This window comes from Macrotis lagotis, chromosome 4 (genome assembly GCF_037893015.1).
Source record: "Macrotis lagotis isolate mMagLag1 chromosome 4, bilby.v1.9.chrom.fasta, whole genome shotgun sequence".
NCBI lineage: Eukaryota > Metazoa > Chordata > Mammalia > Peramelemorphia > Peramelidae > Macrotis > Macrotis lagotis.
Genome location: NC_133661.1, coordinates 275232097 through 275254118, shown reverse-complemented (window position 1 = coordinate 275254118; position 22022 = coordinate 275232097). Strand labels below are relative to the sequence as shown.

At 34.3% G+C, this 22022-nt stretch overlaps 1 protein-coding gene across 4 annotated transcripts in view; it reads left to right on the top strand.

Moving 5' to 3' along the window:
• Window positions 1–22022, top strand: part of GPHN (gephyrin) — a 714820-nt gene that overhangs the window by 134623 nt on the left and 558175 nt on the right. The gene's annotated exons all lie outside the window — the stretch shown is intronic.

Genomic DNA, 22022 nt, shown 5'->3' with positions numbered 1-22022 from the left:
TAGGAACCCAGAATGTAAGATTTATGAACCAAGGTGAACTGAATGTGCTCAAACAGGAGATGGAAAGATTTAACATTGACATCTTGTGTGTCAGTGAACTTAAATGTATGGGAATAGATAAGGTTAATTTAAATGATTGCTACATATATTGGCAAGAGTCTTAGAAGAAATTTAGGCCTCCCTTTACCAAGATAAGATCCAAATGGTTACAGGAAATAGACATAAAAAACAATACTATAAGCAAATTAGAAGATCAAGGACTAGTCTACCTGTCAGATCTATGGAAAGGGGAACAGTTTATGACTAAGGAAGAGTTGGAGAACATCACCAAAAACCAATTAGATGATTTCAATTACATTAAATTAAAAAGCTTTTGCACAGATAAAACCAATGTAACCAAGATCAAAAGAAATGTAGTAAATTGGGAAACAATCTTTACAACTAATGATTCTGACAAAGGACTCATTTCTAAAATATACAGAGAATTAAGCCATATTTTTAAAACAAAAAGCCATTCCCCAATTGACAAATGGTCAAAGGATATGCAAAGGCAATTTACAGATGAGGAGATCAAAATAATCCATAGCCATGTGAAAAAAATGCTCTAAATCATTAATTATTAGAGAAATGCAAATTAAAGCTTCTCTGAGGTACCACCTCACACCTCTCAGATTGGCCAGTACAGTATGACCAGGAAGGATAAGGATCATTGTTGGAAGGGATGTGGGAAATCTGGGACACTATTACACTGTTGGTGGAGCTGTGAACTCATCCAATCCTTCTGGAGAGCTATTTGGAACTATGCCCAAAGGGCAACAAAAATGTTCATACCCTTTGACCCAGCAATACCACTACTGGGTCTATACCCTGAAGAGATGAGGAAAAAGAGTAAAAACATTACTTGTACAAAAATATTTATAGCAGCCCTGTTTGTGGTGGCAAAGAATTGGAAATCCAGTAAATGTCCTTCATTTGGGAAATGGCTTAGCAAACTGTGGTATATGCATGTCATGGAACACTATTGTTCTATTAGAAACCAGGGGGATGGGATTTCAGGGAAACCTGGAGGGATTTACATGAACTGATGCTGAGTGAGATGAGCAGAACCAGAAAAACACTGTACACCCTAACAGCAACATGGGAGTGATGTCCAACCTTGAAGGACTTGCTTATTCCATCAGTGCAACAATCAGGAACAATTTTGGGCTGTCTGCAAAGGAGAGTACCATCTGTATCCAGATAAGGATCTGTGGAGTTTGAACAAAGTGCAAGGACTATTCCCCTTAATTTAGAAAAAAAAAAAACAGATATCTTTTTGTCTGATCTTGTTACCTCTTAGACTTCTCTTCTCTTTAAGGACATGATTTCTCTCTCATCACACCCAATTTGGATCAAGGTACAACATGGAAACAAAGTAAAGACTGACAGCGTGTTTTCTGTGGGGGCAGGGAGGGAAGCAAGATTGGGGGAAAATTGTAAAACTCAAATAATATCTTTAATAAAAATAAATTTTAAAAAAATGAAATTTAGTCCTCATAGACAATAAAAGGAATAGAAAAGCTGTACCTGGAGTCTAATCTTTAAAAAAATCAAATGATATCTATTTGAATCAGGCATGCTATTCAACCTTACAAGTCTGTGCTCCAGTCACTAATCCCAGAGGCCAAAGTTGATCAGTTCTATGAAGTCCTATGACAACCTCTAGAACCCCCCCCCAAAAAAAGTCACATTCATCATAGCGAATAGAATGCTACAATAGATCATCAAAAGATAGTTGGAATAACAGACAAGTTTGGCTTTGGAGTACAAAATGAAGCAGGGCAGGGACTAACAGTTTTGTCAAGAAAACTCAATGGGTCATGGCACACACTCCTCATCAACTCAAAAGGTGACCCTTCCAGATGATCAGTATTGAAATCAGATTGATTATATATGTTGCAACCAAAGATGGAGATGTTTTTTACTGCCAGTTAAAACTGAAGCACTGACTGTGCCTCAAATTCCTGTAAAATTATTTAAAAAATTACAAATCATTATAAATTATTATTGTTAAATTCAGACTTAAATTGAAGAAAATAGGGAAAACTGTTAGATCATATAGTTATGACCTTTATAACATCTTTCTGAATATGAAGTGGAAATGATGACAAGAGATTTGATAGAGTACCTGAAGTGCTATGGATAGAAGTTTCCAATATTGTACAGAAGGAGACAGCAACAAAAAACATTCCAAAGAAAGAACAGAAAGTTAAATGTCTTTCTGATGGGGTTTTACAATAGCTACAGAAAAGATAGCAAGGAGAGGTCAGATTTTCTTAAATGAACAATGAGGAAAAAAATAGAAGAAAACAAAATGAAAAGTTGGAGATATTAAGGGAAAATTTCATGTAAAAATGGGCATGATAAAAGTAAAAACTGGTAGGGATTTAATTGAAACAGCAGAGATAAAGATGAGATGGCAAGAATATACAAAAGAACTGTGTCACTGATAACCATTATGATGTGATTATCTATCTAGAACCAGACATCTGGGAGAATGTCAATTGCTAATAATAATCAAATGGAGGTGATGGAATTAGAGCTGCACTATTTAAAATGCTAGAAAATAATATTTTAAAAGTGCTGCACTCAATATGTCAGCAAATTTGGAAAACTCCATAGAGGCTACTGAATTGGAAAAGATCAGTTTATCTCAATCCTAAAGAAGGAAAATGCCAAGGAATGTTCAAATTACTGAACGGTTGCATTCATCTCACACACCAGCAAGATGATTAAAACTCTGCAAGTAGGTTTCAGCAATATGTGAAATGAAAATACGCAGAAGAGCAAGCTCGTTTTCAAAGAGTCAAAATAACTAGAGACCAATTTACCAACATTTACTGGATTATGGGGAAAACAAGGGAAATAATTAAAAAAAAGAAATAGCTATTTCTTCAACCTCGACTAGAGTCCTTGACAGTCACAACAAAATGTAGCAAGTCTTCAAAGAGTTGGAATTACTAGATGGTTTTACATGTCTCCTAAGGAACCTGGATGTGGGTTAAGAAGCAACACTAAGAACTGAACATGTAACAATTGATTAGTTTAAGATTGGCAAAGAAGTCCTTTATTTATTTAATTTATGTGCAGAATGCTTTATGCAGAATGCCAATATGTATGAATAAAAAGCTGGAATTAAGGTTGCTAGAAAAAATATCAGTAGTCTCAGTTATGAAGATGATACCACTCTAATGGCAGAAAGTGAAGAGAAATTAAGCCTTTTGAGGAGGAGGAGGAAAGAAGATACTGTAAAAGTTGACTTGAAGCTTTTTCTTATGCTTTTTTTGCAGCATAGTGAATATAGAAATGTTTTACATGATATTCCATGTATAATTGATATATTGATTTCCTTCATTTGGAAGGAGGGAGGGAATTTGGAACTCAAAAACAATTTTAGAGTGTTAAAAATGAGTAATAAACTAAAAAAATAAAATCTTGTTCATAAAACATTAATTATAGTATTGGTTGATGCCTGGCAATAATAACTATGTATATGTTTGGATAGACAATCCAAAACTGGTATGTGTCTGTACCAAAAAGTAATTGGTATATTATCATGTATGATTTAGATAGAGACTATGCAGATAAACTTGGTGCAGAATTGAATAAGCAGTAGTCTGGATTATTATTATTGGGAAATTAGATTCCTTTTAATGACTTTAAACTTCTTGAAACAAAACCCCTATCAATTGTTTTTCTGTTTTACTACCCTGGAGGAATTAAAATTCAGATTACCCATAGGTAATAGAAAAGTACAAGATAGGGAGTAAATAGATATAGTACATTAGGAGTGATTACTTGCACGGGAAAAGTGGCATGAAGTTTTCTAATAGTAAAATTTAAGTCTAGAAAAAGAAATGAACCTCTCACATAGCAAGAGCAAAGGATAATGAATGTTCTGTCTACATGTTTCATTGGTCTCAACACAGCATCAAGAGATCTAGAGAAAGACCCCTACACATTGGTTCTATTTCCTATAGAAAACAAATGAAAAGTTGTGGGCAGTAATAGCAAAGGTTTAAAGAGCTGTGGGTTGATGGTGATCTGAATTCTTGGAATAGTACCTACGGTGATGAGATTTCAGAATCATTGAAGTGCTAAAATAGTGTTTGGCATCATTAGCAATAAATTTTTTGTAGTTGTGCAGATCATGTTGTTCCCATTTCAGTGACTTTGTTTCAACTTAATACCTTTGGGAGTTGTTTATTAAAATGTTATATACACTGAGGAAAGGGTGGTATCTTTTGTTTATTGATTGTTTACTAGAATTTTTCCTTGTTTGATTTTAGTAAGAGCTAAAAAAAAAGGTATCAGAAACCCCCAAATTCTGTGTTCAGTGACATTTGTTCCTTAGAATAATTAACTTTAATGATTTAATTCACAAATTCTTAAATTTGGAAAATTCAGTGTGTATCATAAGGTAACTGTGGAGTAAAAAGTTTTATTGAGCAATTATTTGTACCATTTTTTTTTTAATGCTGCAGGTTCAAGCTTTCATTGTCTCTTGCTAGGACTATTGCAGTCACTTCCTAATGTGTCTTCCTGCATTATTTTTCCCCTTTCCATTCCATTCTCCATGCAATATATTTATAGGATTCTGGTTTTTAATCCAGTCTGATATACATTTCTGTGTATCCCATTCACATTCACAGTAAAGATGATTAATTCTATATTTCCCACCATCCTGTCTTCCTTCTCTTTGTACTTTTCACTATCCCTTCCCCTTATCCCTTCTCACCAATGTTTTGCTTTTAATCTGCTCTTCCTTCCCTTTTCTTCTCCATTTTCCCTTTAACTTTTTTTCCCCTGAAAGAATATGCTGAATTTTGCAGGGAAATTGATTGTTGTTTGTAATCCAAGCTCCTTTCCCTTCCAGAATATCATATTCCAGGTCCTCTGTTCCTTTAATGTTGAAGTTGGTAAGTTCTGCGTAATCCTGAGTGTGACTCCCTGGAATTTTAATTGTTTCTTTTTTACTGATGTGTAGTATTTTCTCCTTTAGCTAATAATTCTGGAATATAGCTATAATATTCCTTGGAATTTTTAATTTTAGAATCTCTTTTTGGAGGGGGTGATCTATATATTCTTTTAAGGACTGACTATTTTATCTTCTTGTTTTAGGACAATAAGACAGTTTTTCATGATAATTTCCTGAAAGATACTGTCTATGTGCATTTTCTGATCATGGCTTTCAGGTAGAACAATAATTCATAAATTATCACTCCTGTATCTATTTTCAATATTGGTCATTTTTCCTAAATTTTCTTTTAATTTTTCATCCTTTTGGCTTTCTTTTATGGAGTCATTAGTTTCCATTTGCCCAATTCTAATTTTTAGGGTTTTATTTTCTTCAGTTAGCTTTTTTGTTTCCTTTATCAATTGGTTAATTTTGTTTTCCTGTTGGTCAATTTTCCTTTATAAATTATTGTTTTATATTCTATTATTTTTTCTTAATTCTCCTGCATGATCTCTCTTCATTTTTCTTCTGCTGCTCTTCTTTGGTTTTTAAATGCTTTCTTTTCTTCTTCTTTTCTCTTCTGAGATAACATTTTTTAATCATCCCTATCAGAATATAGCCATCAATGGTTAGAGGTTTTTTATTTTTTTGGTCTTTTTTGCCAGTTGGATGTGGTTCCTGTAGTCTGGGGTATAGTCCCAAGATGTTTTTGCTGGGGGCTCGGGTTCTGATTATAGCTTTCTGCTGTGGTTTTCCCAGTCCCTGTACATGGGCTAGCCCATCACTGCAAGGATGAAAAATGCTTTTTACCTCCAGAAGGAGAACTGATGAACTCTGAGTGAAAACTGAAGTACTGTTGTGTTTTTCTTTTGTTTTCTTTTTCTTGTGCTTTTTTTTTGGGGGGGGGGGACCTTCAGGACTGGCAGAATTGCATAGAGGCCTTATCTGCACTATGACTAAATCCTCTCCCTGACGTTCCAGCTCTCTTGCCTTCACTCCCCTTTTATCCACGTGACAAGATATCTCACTGAAAAATTATTTCACTGTTTTTTTGGTAGGTTCTGTTACTTCAGGATGTTTAGAGGCTTCATTCAAAGTTGTTTCAGATGAAGCTCCAGGAGCTTCCTAATTTCACTTCACCATCTTGGCTCTGCCCCATAAGTCTCCTGTATACTATATTATCAAGACATAACACAATAATAAAGATGTATATATAATTCAATTCAACAAATATTTATTAGATTATTACTGTATGTTAGGCCTTATGCTAGATATTGAAGTTGCCCTCAAGATAATTTATCATGGTGATGCAGCATGAACAAAAGTAATTATGTTGTAAAGTAGAATTTGATAGAGAAGAGATACTGGCAGTCCATCCCAGTTTCTGTATAAAGCATCACTACTCTTCTAGTCATCCAGATTTACCAGCTAAAAGTGCTTGATTCTTCATTCTTACTTATCCTTCACATCCAATCAGTTGCCAAGGCTTAGTTAGACTGTTTTTTAAACATCTCTCAAACCTGTCTTTCACTCACAACACACTTTAGTTTAGACTATCATCAAATTTTTGCCTGGACTATTACCAAAAACTTGATCTTCTAGTTTCTTTTTCAGTCCACACCCTTCACAACTATTAAGTTGATATTCCAAAAGCATAGATATGATCATGTCACTCCTCTGTTCAAGAGGCTTTAATGGGTTCTCTTTTTTTCCTTTAGAATCAACAAAGTCATCTCTTTGGAATTTAAAGCCCTTCACTATCTGGTCATTTTACTTTTCTAAGTTAAGCATACATTCCTCCCCAGGTGATTCTGCCTTCCAACTAAACAGGCTTTCATGCTGTTCCAGGTGCAGTACAATGACTTTGCATGTCCCTTAAACCCCAAACTCAGTATTATCTATTTTTGCCTCTACCTCTTGGACCTCCTAACTCATTTTAAGGCTAACCCAAACAGCCCCTCTTTTAATATGCATTTCTTGATTCTTGTAGTTGTTAGTATCTCCTTGATTTAAATTTCTTATTATTTATTTTGGGCACATCTTATATTTATTTCACTTTATACATGCTCTAATCTGTTTTAAGAATTTATGATTGACAGCATGGAATAGTTGATAGAGAGCTGACCTCAGAGTCAGGAAGACCCAGGTTCAAATTTTGATTATAACAAAGATTGTTTTTGTGTCTCTGATGAAATCACTTACATTTTTAGTAAGTTAAGCAGGCTTCTAAGTCTAATTGGCAAAGAAGGTTGCAAACCTAAAGAGATAGAGATTATTTTTTTACCTGGAATGAGCCTACATTAGTGAAATCATAAGTCTAGTTTATATCCTCCATTCTCTTCCCTGAGCAAAGAGAATAGGAAATTACTCTTCATCTATCATAGAGAATAGGCAATTACTAAATATGGTGGTTGAAAAAATCTCTATTCAATCTCTATTCAACTAAAGAATTTATCTGTTTAAGTTCCATCTTCTACATGAAACTTTTCTTTATCCACATATCTCTTCCTCCCATTATGATCTTATATTTGTTTTGTATATATTTACATACAGTAGATAAATGTTGTCATCTCCCATGACAGAATTAAAGTTCTTTGATGGCACAGACTACCATTTTTATCTTTGTATCCTAGGCATCTAGACTAGTGAGTAGCATGGTGTAAGTAATTAATGAATATTTGTTGATTTATTATTGGTTATTCTTAGACACTTAAAATGCGTACTTACACGCTTTACTGGATAAGCTAAAAAATTATGCATGGGTATTTTACTTATATTCTGTATACTCTATAGATATTTGAACTTTCACATTAAAGCTAAAAATTTCATAAATGCTTTTTGAGAATTAGTTTTAAAAGAAATTATTAAGTTTAAGGAAAAAGTTTTCATGAAAAGTCAACTTGATTGTTCTCTCAATAATTACACTGGAATTGCAAATGGAAAGAGTATAAACTGGAGGGCTAGTTTTAGTTTGTAAAATTGGAATAATAATGGCATCTATCTTTCAGGGTCATTTTGAAAACAAATGAAATAATATTTGTAAAGCACTTTTCCAACTTGAAAATGTTGTATAAATGCCAGCTAGCAGCAATAGCATCATCACCATCATCACTATTAGTTCTACCATTACTCAGCTCCAGTATTCATGGAAGTACCTTTGTAAGAGGGACAAGTTTTCTTCTTTGATATTCATTTATCTATTTTAACTCTTCTCAAAATGAATGAATGAAAGGAAATTTTGGCACTTTTTATCAGATTCAGAAGCTAAACATGTCCATGTCAAGGAGAAACAGGAGCCCTGGTTACTCCATTCATAACACAGATGATTACTAAAGTTTATTTTCTCAATAACCATGTGTTTCCTTTGTTACATGCTTTTCATTTTTTTCTATTTGTTTAAAGTTGTTTAATGTTAAAATTCAGTTACTAAAAGTCTATATAGACTATAGAAATATAAACTGTCATTTTACTTTAGTATATATGATTTCCTTTGGTTCCCACAACAGCCTACTAGATCAGAAACCATAGATAAATAGTTGGAAGGGATTTCAGACCTCTCCTTTTATAGAGGAAAAAAAAATAGAGAATTAAATTAGTAAAGTGACTTGCTTTAGGTCACAGAAGGAAAAGTGACAAAGCTGGGATTTAAATACAGGTACTCTGATTCCTAAGTTAGTGTTTGTTCCACCATCCTACAACTTCCTGAAAAGCAGGGTAAAAATCTTACTTAACTGTCATATGGGGGAAATGTGACTCAGAATATTTGAATGATTTCCTAGAGTTTACATTGCATAGGATTGAGGCAGCTAGCTAGGTGGTGCTGTAATGCACAAAATACTGAACCAGGAATCAGGAAGACAAGTTCAAATGTGGTCTCAGACACTTGCTAGATAAATGACCCTACTTCATCTCTGTTTATCTCAGTTTCCTCTTCTATAAAATAACATAAAAATAATAATAGCACCTATCTCACAGTTTTATCGGGCAGCTAAGTGGCAAAGTTAATAGAGTGCCAAGCCTAAAATCAGGAAGACTTATCCTTGAGAGTTCAAATCTAAACTCAAAAACTTATTCGTTGTGTGACCCTGGGCAAGCCAATCAACCCTCTTTGCCTCATTTTACTCACCTGTAAAATGAGCTGGGGAAAGAAATGGCAAACCACTCCATTATTTTTGCCAAGAAAGCTCCAAAACAAATGAATAACAGCAGAAATTTGTTGTAGGGATCAATTGAGAAAATATTTATAAATTATTTTAACATGGTGCCTGGCACATAGTAGGTGCTATATAAATGTTTATTCCTTTTTCATCCCTTTTTCCTATTGAGAATGCCATTTTCACTTATCTGATTTATTTAAATTATTTTAAAAACTAGGGGATATGTAAGTATATCCAAGCATTTGAAGTACCACTGTGGTTTAATATACATTAAAGTTTAGCACTCAGATGGGGAATTAAAAAAGTATTGTTACAATCCTAAGAGAAAACTAGAATAAACATTTTAGTGAACCAGCATTTATTAAGTACCTACTCCCATGAGTTAGGCATTGTTACGTATGCTAGAGATATAGATAACCTAACAGTTCTTGCTTTCCAGTGTTCACAGTCAGATATAAGATACAGGATAAATGGGCTGGTCTCAGAGGGAAGGAACTAAGATGAAGGAGGACTGGGAGAGACTTCTTGCAGATGATGAGATTTTAGTTGAGACTTGAAGGAAGCCAGGCAAGCCAGGAAGTTGAGATGGGGAGGAGAGCATTCCAGGTATGGGACACAGCCAGTGAAACTGCACGGTCAGCAGATGAATCCTCTCATTCTAGGAACAGCAAGAATGTCAATGTCCCTGGGTATATGGAGTCACAGAGTACATGGAAGGAAGGAAGATATAAGAGTACTAGAAAAAATAGAAAGGGGTCGTTTTTTGAAGGATTTTGTTTTTTTACAAGGCATTGGGGTTAGATGACTTGTCACACAGCTAAGTAATTAAGTGTCTGAGATGGATTTGAACTCAGGTCCTCCTGACTCCAAGGCCAATGCTCTATCCACTGTGCCACCTAGCTGCCCTCAGTGTTCTTTCAGAGTCTAACAGAAGACTTTATTTTTTATCATGATCATAATAAGGGAACCACTGCAGTTTATTGAGTTGGGGAATGAATCTGACCAGTGCTTCAGGAAAATCACTTTGGCAGCTGAATGGAGGATAAAGTAGAATAGAGAAAGACTTAAGACAGGAAGACCAATCATTAGGCTATTGTAGTAATCCATGTTTAAGATTATGAAGAACTGCGCCAGGGTAATAACATTGTGTCAGAGAGGAGAGAAGCAGGTATATATAAGAGAAGTAATAAAGGCAGGAACAATAGGACTTAAACAGTAATTGAACATAGGAGTGAGAAAGTGAGGAGTCAAGGATGACACCTATTACAAGTTTAGATGTCTGGGTGGCTGGTGGTACCCTTTACAATAATAGGGAAGTTAAGCGGATAAGGTTCTAGGAAAATGAGTTCAATTTTGGACATGTTGAGTTTATGATGTCTATTCATATCTAGTTCAGATTTCTAATGCTGCTTCTCCATATATTGATCTATAACTTTTTGATAAGGCTTAGGTGATGGTAAAATTTGCTTTGATTTTCTTTATTTTTCACAATTTGGACTTAATGGACTTAGCTAGAAGTTGTTTGGGAAAATGCTATTATAGAGTTTGCTTCTAGAGTGCTTTGGTTGCCTAAATTAGATGTGAATTATTTGGAACTCTTTGTGCAGATTATTCTCTTTACATTTTCAGATATATTTTTGTAAACACCTTAAAGCCTTGAAAGAACATCAAGCTTCTAAATATTTGTTTTAAGTAAATTGAAGTAATAGTCAGATCAGGTCAACAAACATTGACTAAGAACCTACTGTGTGCCAGGAACTGTCCTATGCTATGGTTAAAAAAACAAAGAAACAAACAAAAAATCCTGGTTCTCAAGGATTTAAAAATAGACAAGGCAGCATGCAAATAACTATGCAAAGGTAGATGTGTAGAGGGTAATTTGGAAAATAGAAACCAATGGAAGGTGACATGAAGAAGATGGAAGACTAGACAAATTTCTTCAATTTCCTCAACCTCTCTAAACTAGGAATTATGCATGAGATAAAGCAATTTCAGTTGTCTCCTGGAGCAAAGACATTAAGCATCCTAATAAGCTAACTAGTGAAATGGCAGCAGAGAAAGCTACTTTTGCTCACTCAGAACCCTTTCCTCCACCATTTCCAGGACTTTATAAGCCACTGAACTCAGCTGTACTCCCTCCTTCTTACCTCATCCTGAACTTGTGTTGTATTAATGCTGTGTTCTGTAAAAGAGCTTAGTCAGACACCTGAAGAATAGGAAGTACTGGGACAGGGCATCTTCATTTGTATATTGTGCCACACTAGACCTTTAGGAAAGAAGACTAGCATCCAAAGGTAGCTAATTCAGTTCTCCCTCCCCCACCCTACCTTGTGAAATTACTTAGAGCAGGTGAAACATAAAATCCATAGTATGGGCAGAAAGTGAGAAAACTTTGATGTCCTATCCCTGAGGTACTGCATTTGAACAATTGAAGAATAAAAGGTAAAAACAGTGAGATTACCAACGATCTCAGGAGGAAGAAAACTTAAAGATCTAGATCATAACTGGGTAAAACAATAGAAAGACAGTAATAATAGAAACAAATGCAAATCTTGAATCACCCCTAAAGAAACCAGATTTGTGTGTATGAATAAATGTTGCAAAACAAAGAAAAATTAATACCTGATAAGGCTTAGAACCAATGGTATAAGAGAAATAAGAATTATGAAAGCTGAAGTTATGATCAGCAGAATGGAAACTTTATACCACAGTGACAAATATCCCCAGAGAAATTAAAAAAAAAACATAAGTAATTACTCAGAATGTAAATTCACAACAGTGTGAAACAGATCAGTAACATTTAAAGAAACCATAACTATTCTAGAAACCAATGTAAGACTAGAGTCTAGATTGTTTTTTTAATTGATGCTGCTTATTTACTTATTTTCTTTACTTGCAAAACTACATTAAAAATCATGATTTTAAGGGCTATATGCACAATAATTCATTTTTAGGTACCATTTCATTAAATGAGAAATCTTATTTGAATTCCTTAAACCACAACTTATACACAGTTTCTGTAAATGTGAAGTATTATCTTCTATAATCATTTGTGAATAATTCTAAGGAAAGGGATTTATGAGGAATTGTAAATTTGTATGTTTATTTTTTAATGAGTGTATTATTAGAATCATTCATATACAAGAAAGATAATTTTCAGCTTAAAAATGTAAGTACTTTCTGTCCTGTTATACCTATAAGGATTTTTTTTTAAATGTACAAATATTGCCCTTTGTTTGGCTAGTAAAATCTTACTCAAACTTAAAGTCATCCTTCTAACAGAAATTATTGCCATAAATAATCCAATAGCCTTGATAGTTCTCTGGAATTAGTTTCTGATCTAGTAAGAGTCTGTTACCTAAAACCCATTGTAATTACACATTTGACTGCCTAATATTAGGGGGATTAATCGAGTTGGATTAAGACTAGAAATCTTATGATGATCCCATTAAGTTAGATTTATAGAAATGCAGACAGTTTTGGGTTTTTTTTTAACTCATTTTACTTAATAGTCCATGGCTTATAGATAAGGAAAAAAACATTTAAATTAAAAAACACTTAAATCTTATAAAAATCATTTTATTTTCATCCCAACATCAAGTATGAGGAGGAAATGATTAGATGATTAAAATACATTTTCATTCTAATAATTTTCAGTATATCAAGAGGGATGATTGGTTAATGAACAGTCTTGCATGCTTCATTGATATTCACATAATGGTGTGAAACATAGACCTAGTATCAGTATGCTTAAAAAAAAAAACACCTCTCCTATCACATAGGGCCAGTTCCACTGAAACTGTTTTTTCTAAAAGAACCTTTTGATCCTTTGCTAAATTCTAGCACCTTTCCTTAGTCCTCAACTTTCTTCAACTCTCTATAGCATATGATGCTATTAATCATGCTCTCTTTCTGGATTCTCTTTTTCTCTCTGCTTTTCTCAGTTCTCCTACCAATTTCATTGCCCCTTCCCAGTCTCCTTTACTGAATCCTCATTTATGTCCTATACCCTAATTGTAACTATCATCAGGGTATGCTAGTAAATATTAATTAGCTTTGAAAAAAATGAAAAGAAGACATTTTTTAATTTAATTTTTTTAGTTTACACAACCAACAAAACAATAAAACAACAAAACAAACTGATTTGTAGCATTTGCCACGTTCTCAACCGAAAAATAATCATTGACTCAGTGTAAGCTGGCTCTACTAGTCTCCAAGACTTTTTAGAGCATTTTTCTCTTCTCACTACATTTTTATCTTGACAGTCCCTGGGATTTAATTATTTTATCTATAGGGATGACTTCTAGATGTAAATATACAACCTTTGTCTATCAACTATTATTTACTTATCACAACTGCTATGGGATATTTGGACCAGGATAGTCATACACATTTCAAATGTAATCTGTTAAAACTAGAACTCCTTATATTTCTCTTCAAAACTTGTCAACAACACAACCATCCTAATAATCCATATTTGCTACCAGCATCATACTCAACTCTTGTCTGTTACAACATATATGTTACCAAGTCTTGTCGATTTTACCTTGCCAATATCTCTCAAATTCAATACTTTCCTTTCAAATCATATGACCATAAACCAACTTTGAACCCTCTTTTCCTTTCTACTGAACTTTAATAATAACTTCCATCCATTCTCCCCATAGCTACAAAAGTGATATTTTCTGTAGCATATGTCTAAATTGTTCCCTGCTTAATAGTGACTTATATGCTTAATTATAGATTATTCTAACTTTTAAAACCTTTTATTTTTTGCTTACTGTTTTCTACTTTCTTTACTAATCTTTACACACATTCTCCTTCATACTCTCCATAGTCTAGTGAAATGGTTTTCTTTTACTTTTTTTTTCTATCCCTGCCCTTGACACAACATTTGTCATCTCTGTGCCTTTGAGCAGACTATGTACTCTTTACTTCTTGATGCTATCTCCATCCCTGGTTACTTCAAACCTCAGGTCAAGCACCATTTCTTTCAGTATGCCATTTAAGATCCCTTCAGCTGTTAATCTTCTTCCACAAATATTACTTTATATATGTATTTTGTTTTTCATTTTCTATATACATGTTGTTTTCCATCTCAGTAGAATGTAGTCTTCTTGAGAGCCTACTGTGCTATGTTCTTGTTTCTATTTCCTCAATGAATGGCTATGGTGTAGTGAGTAGACATTTGGTTTTGTGATAGGAATGATGGAGTTTGGGTTTGAAGGGGAGTGTAAATGAATTCAGACTCAATGACCCAGAGATATGTAGGATAAATAAATTTATTATACTTCTCCAAGAGGACTGACTTTTAAGAAGGAACTAGCAATTTGGGAGGGAATAAGTAGAAAATTTTAAAGGGAATGCTAAGCAATTGGGATGAGCTGGGAGAAACTGGGAAGATTTTATCGAGGGATTAGGAAGGATTAGGGAAAGAATAGTTCTGTGCCTTCTCAAGTGTGGTTTAGCAAATCACATCAGAAATAGTCAAGAACAGTTAGATCATTACTTGGGCAATGTTTTGTTATCTAATTAGCTTTGCCATGATGTGTAGGAATGTTTGCATATGGGAACGTTTCTAACAGGACACAGAATATGTGAAATAATCATTATTGATACAAGGATAGCACAAAGAGGCACAAAACAAATTTTTCTCAGAAATAGTACAAAAGCATAACATTAGGTTCCACAAGATGAACTTTTTGTAGGCAGAAAGTCAGCATAGAAAAGTACAAATTAACTATTTGCTATCAAAGTATTTTTCACTGCCTACCATTTCCTTGGCATCAAGAAGACCAGGGTTCAAGTCCTCCCTTTGACCAATATTGATTGTGATATTGGACAAATCATTTAACCTCTGAATTCATCTAGGCAGCTCTCTAAGATTGGAAGTAGCAGAGCTGTTGACATCTGCATTTGCAGCAGGATTAGTTTGTTGGGTTTTTTTTTTAACAAGTCAAGTCAGAAAGTATTTATTAGTTGCCTGCCACAATTATTGTGCTGAACATTAGGGCAAAAAGAAAGGCAAAAAGACTGTCCTGTTCTTAAGAAATTCACAGTCTAATGGGGCAGACAATATGTAGAGAACTCTATGCAAACAGTATATACAAGATAAAATGGGATAAATCTCAGAATGAAGGCACTGAGATTAAGAAGTACTGAAAGACTTCTTAGAAAGTGGGACATTAGCTAGGACCTAAAGGAGTCCAGGAAAGTTAGGAGGTAAAGGTGAGGGAGATAATTCCAAGCATAACTAACAGAGTAAAAAAGCCCAGAGTGGGGAGATAGAATGTGATGTTACAGGACATGCTCATCATAATGTTTTTAATAGAGATAAAAAAATATAAACTTAGATGAAGGTACAGCATGTGTAGGGTGTCAGCATTACTGATAATTTTTTAAGATCACAGGAAAAATTACAAGATCTTGAACTCAATGATTGTGGAGATTGTCTTGGCCTCTCATGGCTCATTTGAGGAAACTGAAACCAGGACAGATAGGAAGGTACAAAGGGGGGTTAAGTAATTGAATTGGGAATCAAACCCAGGAACTAGTAGTTCAAATCTTCTGCCCTTTTCCCCAAATTAAGCTCTTAGAAAAATAGAGTAATAAGTAAAAAAGAGACACTCTTACTTGACCCCTAACTCTAGCCATTAAAAAACTCTTTAATTAAGTGATAGGATCAGGAACCCAGGAGAAAGATTATGTCATCTGAGGGTTTCTGAGTTTGAATCTCAGTTCAAATATTTACTTCCCTGTCTCTCTCTTCAGTGTCCTCAACTCTAAAATATGAGGAATCAATAATATTTAAAACCTAGTTTGATCTCTAAATTTTATAATTCTTCAATTATCCTTAGAATTCTTGGCAAAGCTAGTCAGGAATCAGTCTCTGATTCTAGATGTAGTAGTCATTGAGTTGCCTTAACATTTTGGTCTTCATTTACCTTGTCTACAAAAGAAAGAGATTGCAAATATATTAACTCCTGGATCACTTTCCACTCTAATATCCTGAATTTCCTAGATAGAATTTCAGTAGTTGTTTAGACCAGAATTTTATCTTTGCAGAAAGATTGTCATTATATAAATTATTTAAAATATTAAATCACTGACTACCACATATGAAGATTTTGTTTTATGTTAAACACATAATCTTTCAACCCCTTTGAAAGTATATTATTTTGGGAAATTCTCTTTTTTTAAAAATCTAATGAATTCTTTCCTGCTCACATATTTTTCTTGTGCATAGAATTTTTGATTTCAGAGGAGAGATTTAAGAATAGAATAACCTATTAACAAACATTGCTTTTCAGTTTTTGTTTACCTTTTTTCTTTTTACTACAAGTGAGACTTAATAATACCTTACTCTTTAAAATTTTCAAAATATTATCAATAAATAAATATTGCACTTTTAGTCAGCCTTATGTTACTTATGTTCCTACTATAGCTTTCCCTTTGTCCAAGTCAGTCTTGATTCATCCTATTCATCACCCATCAAGTTTTGTTTATTGTTTTATCTTGACATCCTCAAATCAATATATCCAGGCCTTATCCCTCTCCTGACTGCCAGTCTCACATCACCAACCACATTTTGGATACCTCACACATATCAGACTGGCCAAGATGAGAAAAAGGGAAAATGATCAGTGTTGGAAAGGTTATGGGATGATTGGGACATTGATGGATTGCTGGTAGAGTTGTGAATGGATTCAACCATTCTGGAGAGCAATATGGAACTACAAGAGCAATAAAACTTTTACCCAGCAATTCCAATTCTAGGTCTGTATCTAGAAGAAATCATAAAAATGGGGGAAGTCCTATATGTTCCAAAATATTCAAAGCAGCTCTTTTTGTGGTGGCAAAGACTTGGAAATTGAGGGGATGCTCATCAGTTGGGGAATGGCCAAACAAGTTATGAATACTTTGGAATACTATTGTTCTATAAGAAACCATAAATGGTTGGACTCTAGAGAAGTGTGGAATGACTTGGGGATCTGATGATGCTGAGCAAAGGTAACAGAACCAAAATAACAAAGTACACATCAATAACATTTTAAGATGATCAACCTTAATAGAAGCAGCTCTGCTCCTTAGTTCAGAGAGCTAGGACATCTGTATTAGACTGGTTATGGACAATACTATCCCCCATCCAAAGGAAAAAAAACAAAACAAAGCAAAACAAACACAAAATAAAACAACCCTTCAGAATTTGATGAACACTTTATAAGAATTATCTTTGTATCTCATTCCCTGAATTCTAATTCCTCATACCAGAAATAATTAATCTGGAAACATGTTTATCAAAAATATGTATATATAATGCTAAGCTGACTGTTCGTCGCTGAGGGGAACGGAATGGGAAGGGATGGTGGAAGGAAATTTTGTATCTTAAAAACATACATGTTCATATAGGTGAAAATAAATTTAAAAAAAAGAGAGATGAGACAGAGTTGAATGAGAGCCAGTGTCACTGGGTTGAAGAGGATGTGGTTTAGAAGTAAGGTGTCAGAAGAAGAAAGAAGGAGGACCTGGGTCATGAATGGTTTTGAATGCTAAACAGGATTTTGTTTTTGACCCTGACATGATTGAAACCACTCGAGTGGGGAAGAAGGGTACAAAATAGTTGGATCTGTAATTTAGGAATACCACTTTGGTATCTGAATATAAGATGAATGGGAGTGGGAAGACACACCTTCACTTACCCCATCTAATCTGGTGTAGTCTGTTTTACTTTCACAGTATCTCTTCTCTCTCCTTCAGTTGCCACAACTTTCTCCCTCCTCATTTTTCTACCATCTGGTTTCTCTGGTATCTATTCAACCCAGATCAAATCACATCTTCTGGAGGAGACTTTCTAGTAGCAGCAGTAAGAGTTTCAACCATTGTTAATTCATCCCTCAGAGATTACAATACATTTAAACTATATATATATACTTGTATATATGTGGTTATTTGCATGCTGTTGTTTTGAGCTTTGTGAAGGCAGATCCCCTGTTTTTGCCTTTCTTTGCATAACTAATGCTTAGTGCAATGCTTAGCATACAGGGTTTTTAATAACTGCTTAAGAACTGTGCTTTGTATCAGCAGGTGGCTGGTTATCCATTCAGTGTTGACATAAAAGTGAAGAGAAATGTGTATGGATGGAGAGAGTTAAAGAACTAGATACTATAAATATTAATATTATTTTATGATGTGACCTTAGGTCATGGAGGCAGCCATTGATTTGCTCATTTGTTAAAAATGAACACATAAACCCCCTGTCCCACCCCACACTTAGGTTAAAAGCAAGTAAAATTAAAGTTACCAGTTTTATTTTATCTAACCTCTAATTACAAAGCATTTTGTCATGATTGCCATTTATTTAATGATAACTATGTACTAGGTTTTTCTTTGGTCACTGGAACCTATTATCATTAATCTTACCCTTGGGCAGTTAGCATATCCATAATCCTTGCTATGAGGCTGGGTGAAGTTGGTGAATTGACAACCATTCTACCTTGTGATGGGATTTAAAGCAATTTGATGTCCTTCTGGCATCAATATGATGAACTGGGGTGTGGAGAGCATTAAGCTGCTAAATGATACTCCAACAAATGATACAACCAACAAATAAATGATAGGAGAAGCAGCCTAAGTCAGAAACAGAATAGGTCAAATCTTGCAGATCAGTAATGGAATCAGGCTTGACTGATAGACCAAGAGCCTAATGAAGAGAGGGATAACCAGTTAAAAAAAATGAAAAGGTTAATGCTATTTTAGAGGGCTTAAGATTTTTCCATCTATTTTAGCTAGTGTAAGAGGACTTTTAGCCTATTGCTAAAATACTGAGCAAAATATTTCTAGAGGTAGCTTCGACATTAAAAAAAAGATAATTGTATATATGTTATATATAGTAGGAGCTTTATGTATCATTTTGCATAATATATATATATATAATATACAGATATTTTTATAATAATAATTATATATATATATGTGCAGGTAGCTAGGTAGCTCAGTAAAAGAGAAAAATCAGGTCTCTCATCATCCCTAATTGTAAGAGAAAACTGTAATTCCTGAACTCTAATAGATTTCTAATTATAGTTAACAATGTGCCTGTTATTCTAAGATATGTCTATCTTAAATGATTTTTAAAAATCCCAACAAACAAAAAATGTTCATTATATAAGTATAAATATCATTAATTTTAATATTTTACTAGGAGTTAGAATCTACAAATGTACTCCACAAAACCAGAGAATTAAGTTCGAATAAGTATATGTACAAAAAAGAACATCCTTTAGCAAAACACACATATGTATAGTATGATTCAGTAAAATGAACATTGAATTAGAGTCATTAGAATCTGTTTCAGTCTTGCCTGTTTTACTTATTTGCTTTATTACTATGAGTGAATCAGCTAACTCTTTAAATATTCTTGTTCATTTATACTCTTAAGTTTAATGATATCTGGACTACCTACTTATGGGCAGTTAGATGGTACAGTGGATGGACAAAGGGCTTGGAGTCAGGAAGACTTATCTTCCTTAGTTTAAATCAGTCCTCAGACACTAACTTTGACCCTAGGCAAGCTGCTTTACTTTGTCTTTCAGTTCTTCCTCTGTAAAGTGGGCTGGAGAGAGAAATGGGAACTATTCCATATTGCCAGGAAAACCCCAAATGTAGTCATGAAGAGTTGGATATGAATGAAAACTTGAAGTAGGGGAAATATTAACCAGAGAAATGTATTTTATTATTATTAATATGTACTCTATCCCATTGTTCAAGTTATTGAGATAAGATCAGTGAACTTTTTTAGTAAAAGTACCTTGCCTCTCCTTGAAATGCTATCATCAAAATAATGGTCCTTACCCTAACCTGAAAGGATTAAGTGTTTGAGCTATCACCCCCACATCTAAATATCCCTAATTACCTCATCTCTCCTCTCTGAGCACCAAGCTCCCATATACTTCTCCCTGGCTCCCTATATCTCCCTGCATCCTCCTTAATAAGCTGGCTCTTTTCTCAATTGTACTTCTCACCTTCCTTTGGAGGGCAGTCTGTGCTGGGATTGCATGATCTTTTAAACTCTCTTGCTTCTACACTTTCCTTACTGCTCAACCTCTCATGACTTTTCAGGTCTAAGTTATTCTTTCATTTAGCCTTCCTTTTATACTAAGGGATTGAAAGGTCAAAAAGTGGATCTATGGTTTAAGGAGGATAGCAATGGAGGCAAAAGGAATATAAAGTTGTTTATTGAAGGAGGATACAGCTGGCTGGGTCAGAATAGACTCCAGCAGTGGGTATTTGGGAGAGCATGTCTTCTATAGGAAGCAGGGTGTTATGTTTTGCATAGGAATTGAGAGTCATTTGGGGGTCTCCTTGGAGGATGTGGATTGTTTGGAATCTACCTGGAGTTTAAGAGTTGTTTGGAGTTTCTATGGAGGTTAGTTTTTGTTTTCTCAGGAAATGATACTCAAACCAGGCTTAACTGGGCAAGAATGAAGCCCAGGGTTGGATCCAACTTGGATCACTGGTTTCCTGCCCTTTATTCTCTCTTTACCTTTAGCTCCTAGTAGTACTTAAATAAACTTTTTTTTGTCCCTAAAATTTAAGAATCAATTCAGAAAATAGTTATAAAGGTCTTAGGACTGGGTCTAGCACATAGTAGACCTATGATAAATGCTTGTTTTTCTTCCTGCTTTCCTTTGTTGAAAAAAACAAAGGCACAGGAATATTGAACAATATGACCAAAGATAGTAGCAAAATCAGGACTTTTGATTCAGTCTAATTTTTTGGGTGATTTTTTGCACTGGAATTCTTGTAAGTTTATGTTCATTAGAATCTGATTTTACTAAGCCATTCCCCAATTTACAAATGGTCAAAGGATATGCAAAAGAAATTTACAGATGAGGAAATCAAAGCGATCCATAGTCATATGAATAATGCTCTAAATCACTACTTATTAGAGAAATACAAATTAAAGGATTTCTGAGGTAACACCTCACACCTCTCAGACTGGCTAATATGACCAGAAAGGTAAATAATCAATGTTGGAAGGGAATGAGGGAAATCTGTGAACTCATCCAACCTTTCTGGAGAGCAACTGGGAATTATGCCCAAAGGGCAACAAAAATGTGCATACCCTTTGATCCAGCAATACCATTACTGGGCTGTACCCTGAAGAGATTATGAAAAAGGGTAAAAAACATCACTTGTACAAAAATATTCATAGAAGCCCTGTTTGTGGTGGCAAAGAATTAGAAATTAAGTGAAGGCCCTTCATTTGGGAAATGGCTTAACACACTGGTATATGTATGTCATGGAACACTATTGCTCTATTAGAAACCAGGAGGGATGGTAATTCACAGATGCATGAAAAGATTTGCATGAATTGATGCTAAGCAAGATGAGCAGAACCAGAAAAACATTGTATACCCTAACAGCAACATGGCGGTGATGATCAGTTTTGATGGACTTGCTCTTTCCACCAGTGCAAACTCAGGGACAATTTTGGGGTATCTGTGATGGAGAATACCATCTGTATCCTGAGAAAGGAATGTGGAGTTTGCACAAAGACCAAAGAGTATTACCTTCAATTTTGGGGGGAAAAACCATTATCTCATTATGTAATTTTGCTGTCTCTTATACTTTATTTTTCTTCCTTAAGGATTGATTTCTCTCTCATCACATTCAATTTAGATCAATGTATACTATGGAAATAATGTAAAGACTAAAAGACTACCTTCTGTGGGGAGTGGGGGCAGGGAAGCAAGAATAGGGGAAAAATGTAAAACTCAAAATAAATAAAATCTTTCTTAAAAAATTATATTGCTGCTAATAAAATCTAAGTTATCAGTAAAAAAGAATCTGATTTTACAATCCTATTCTAC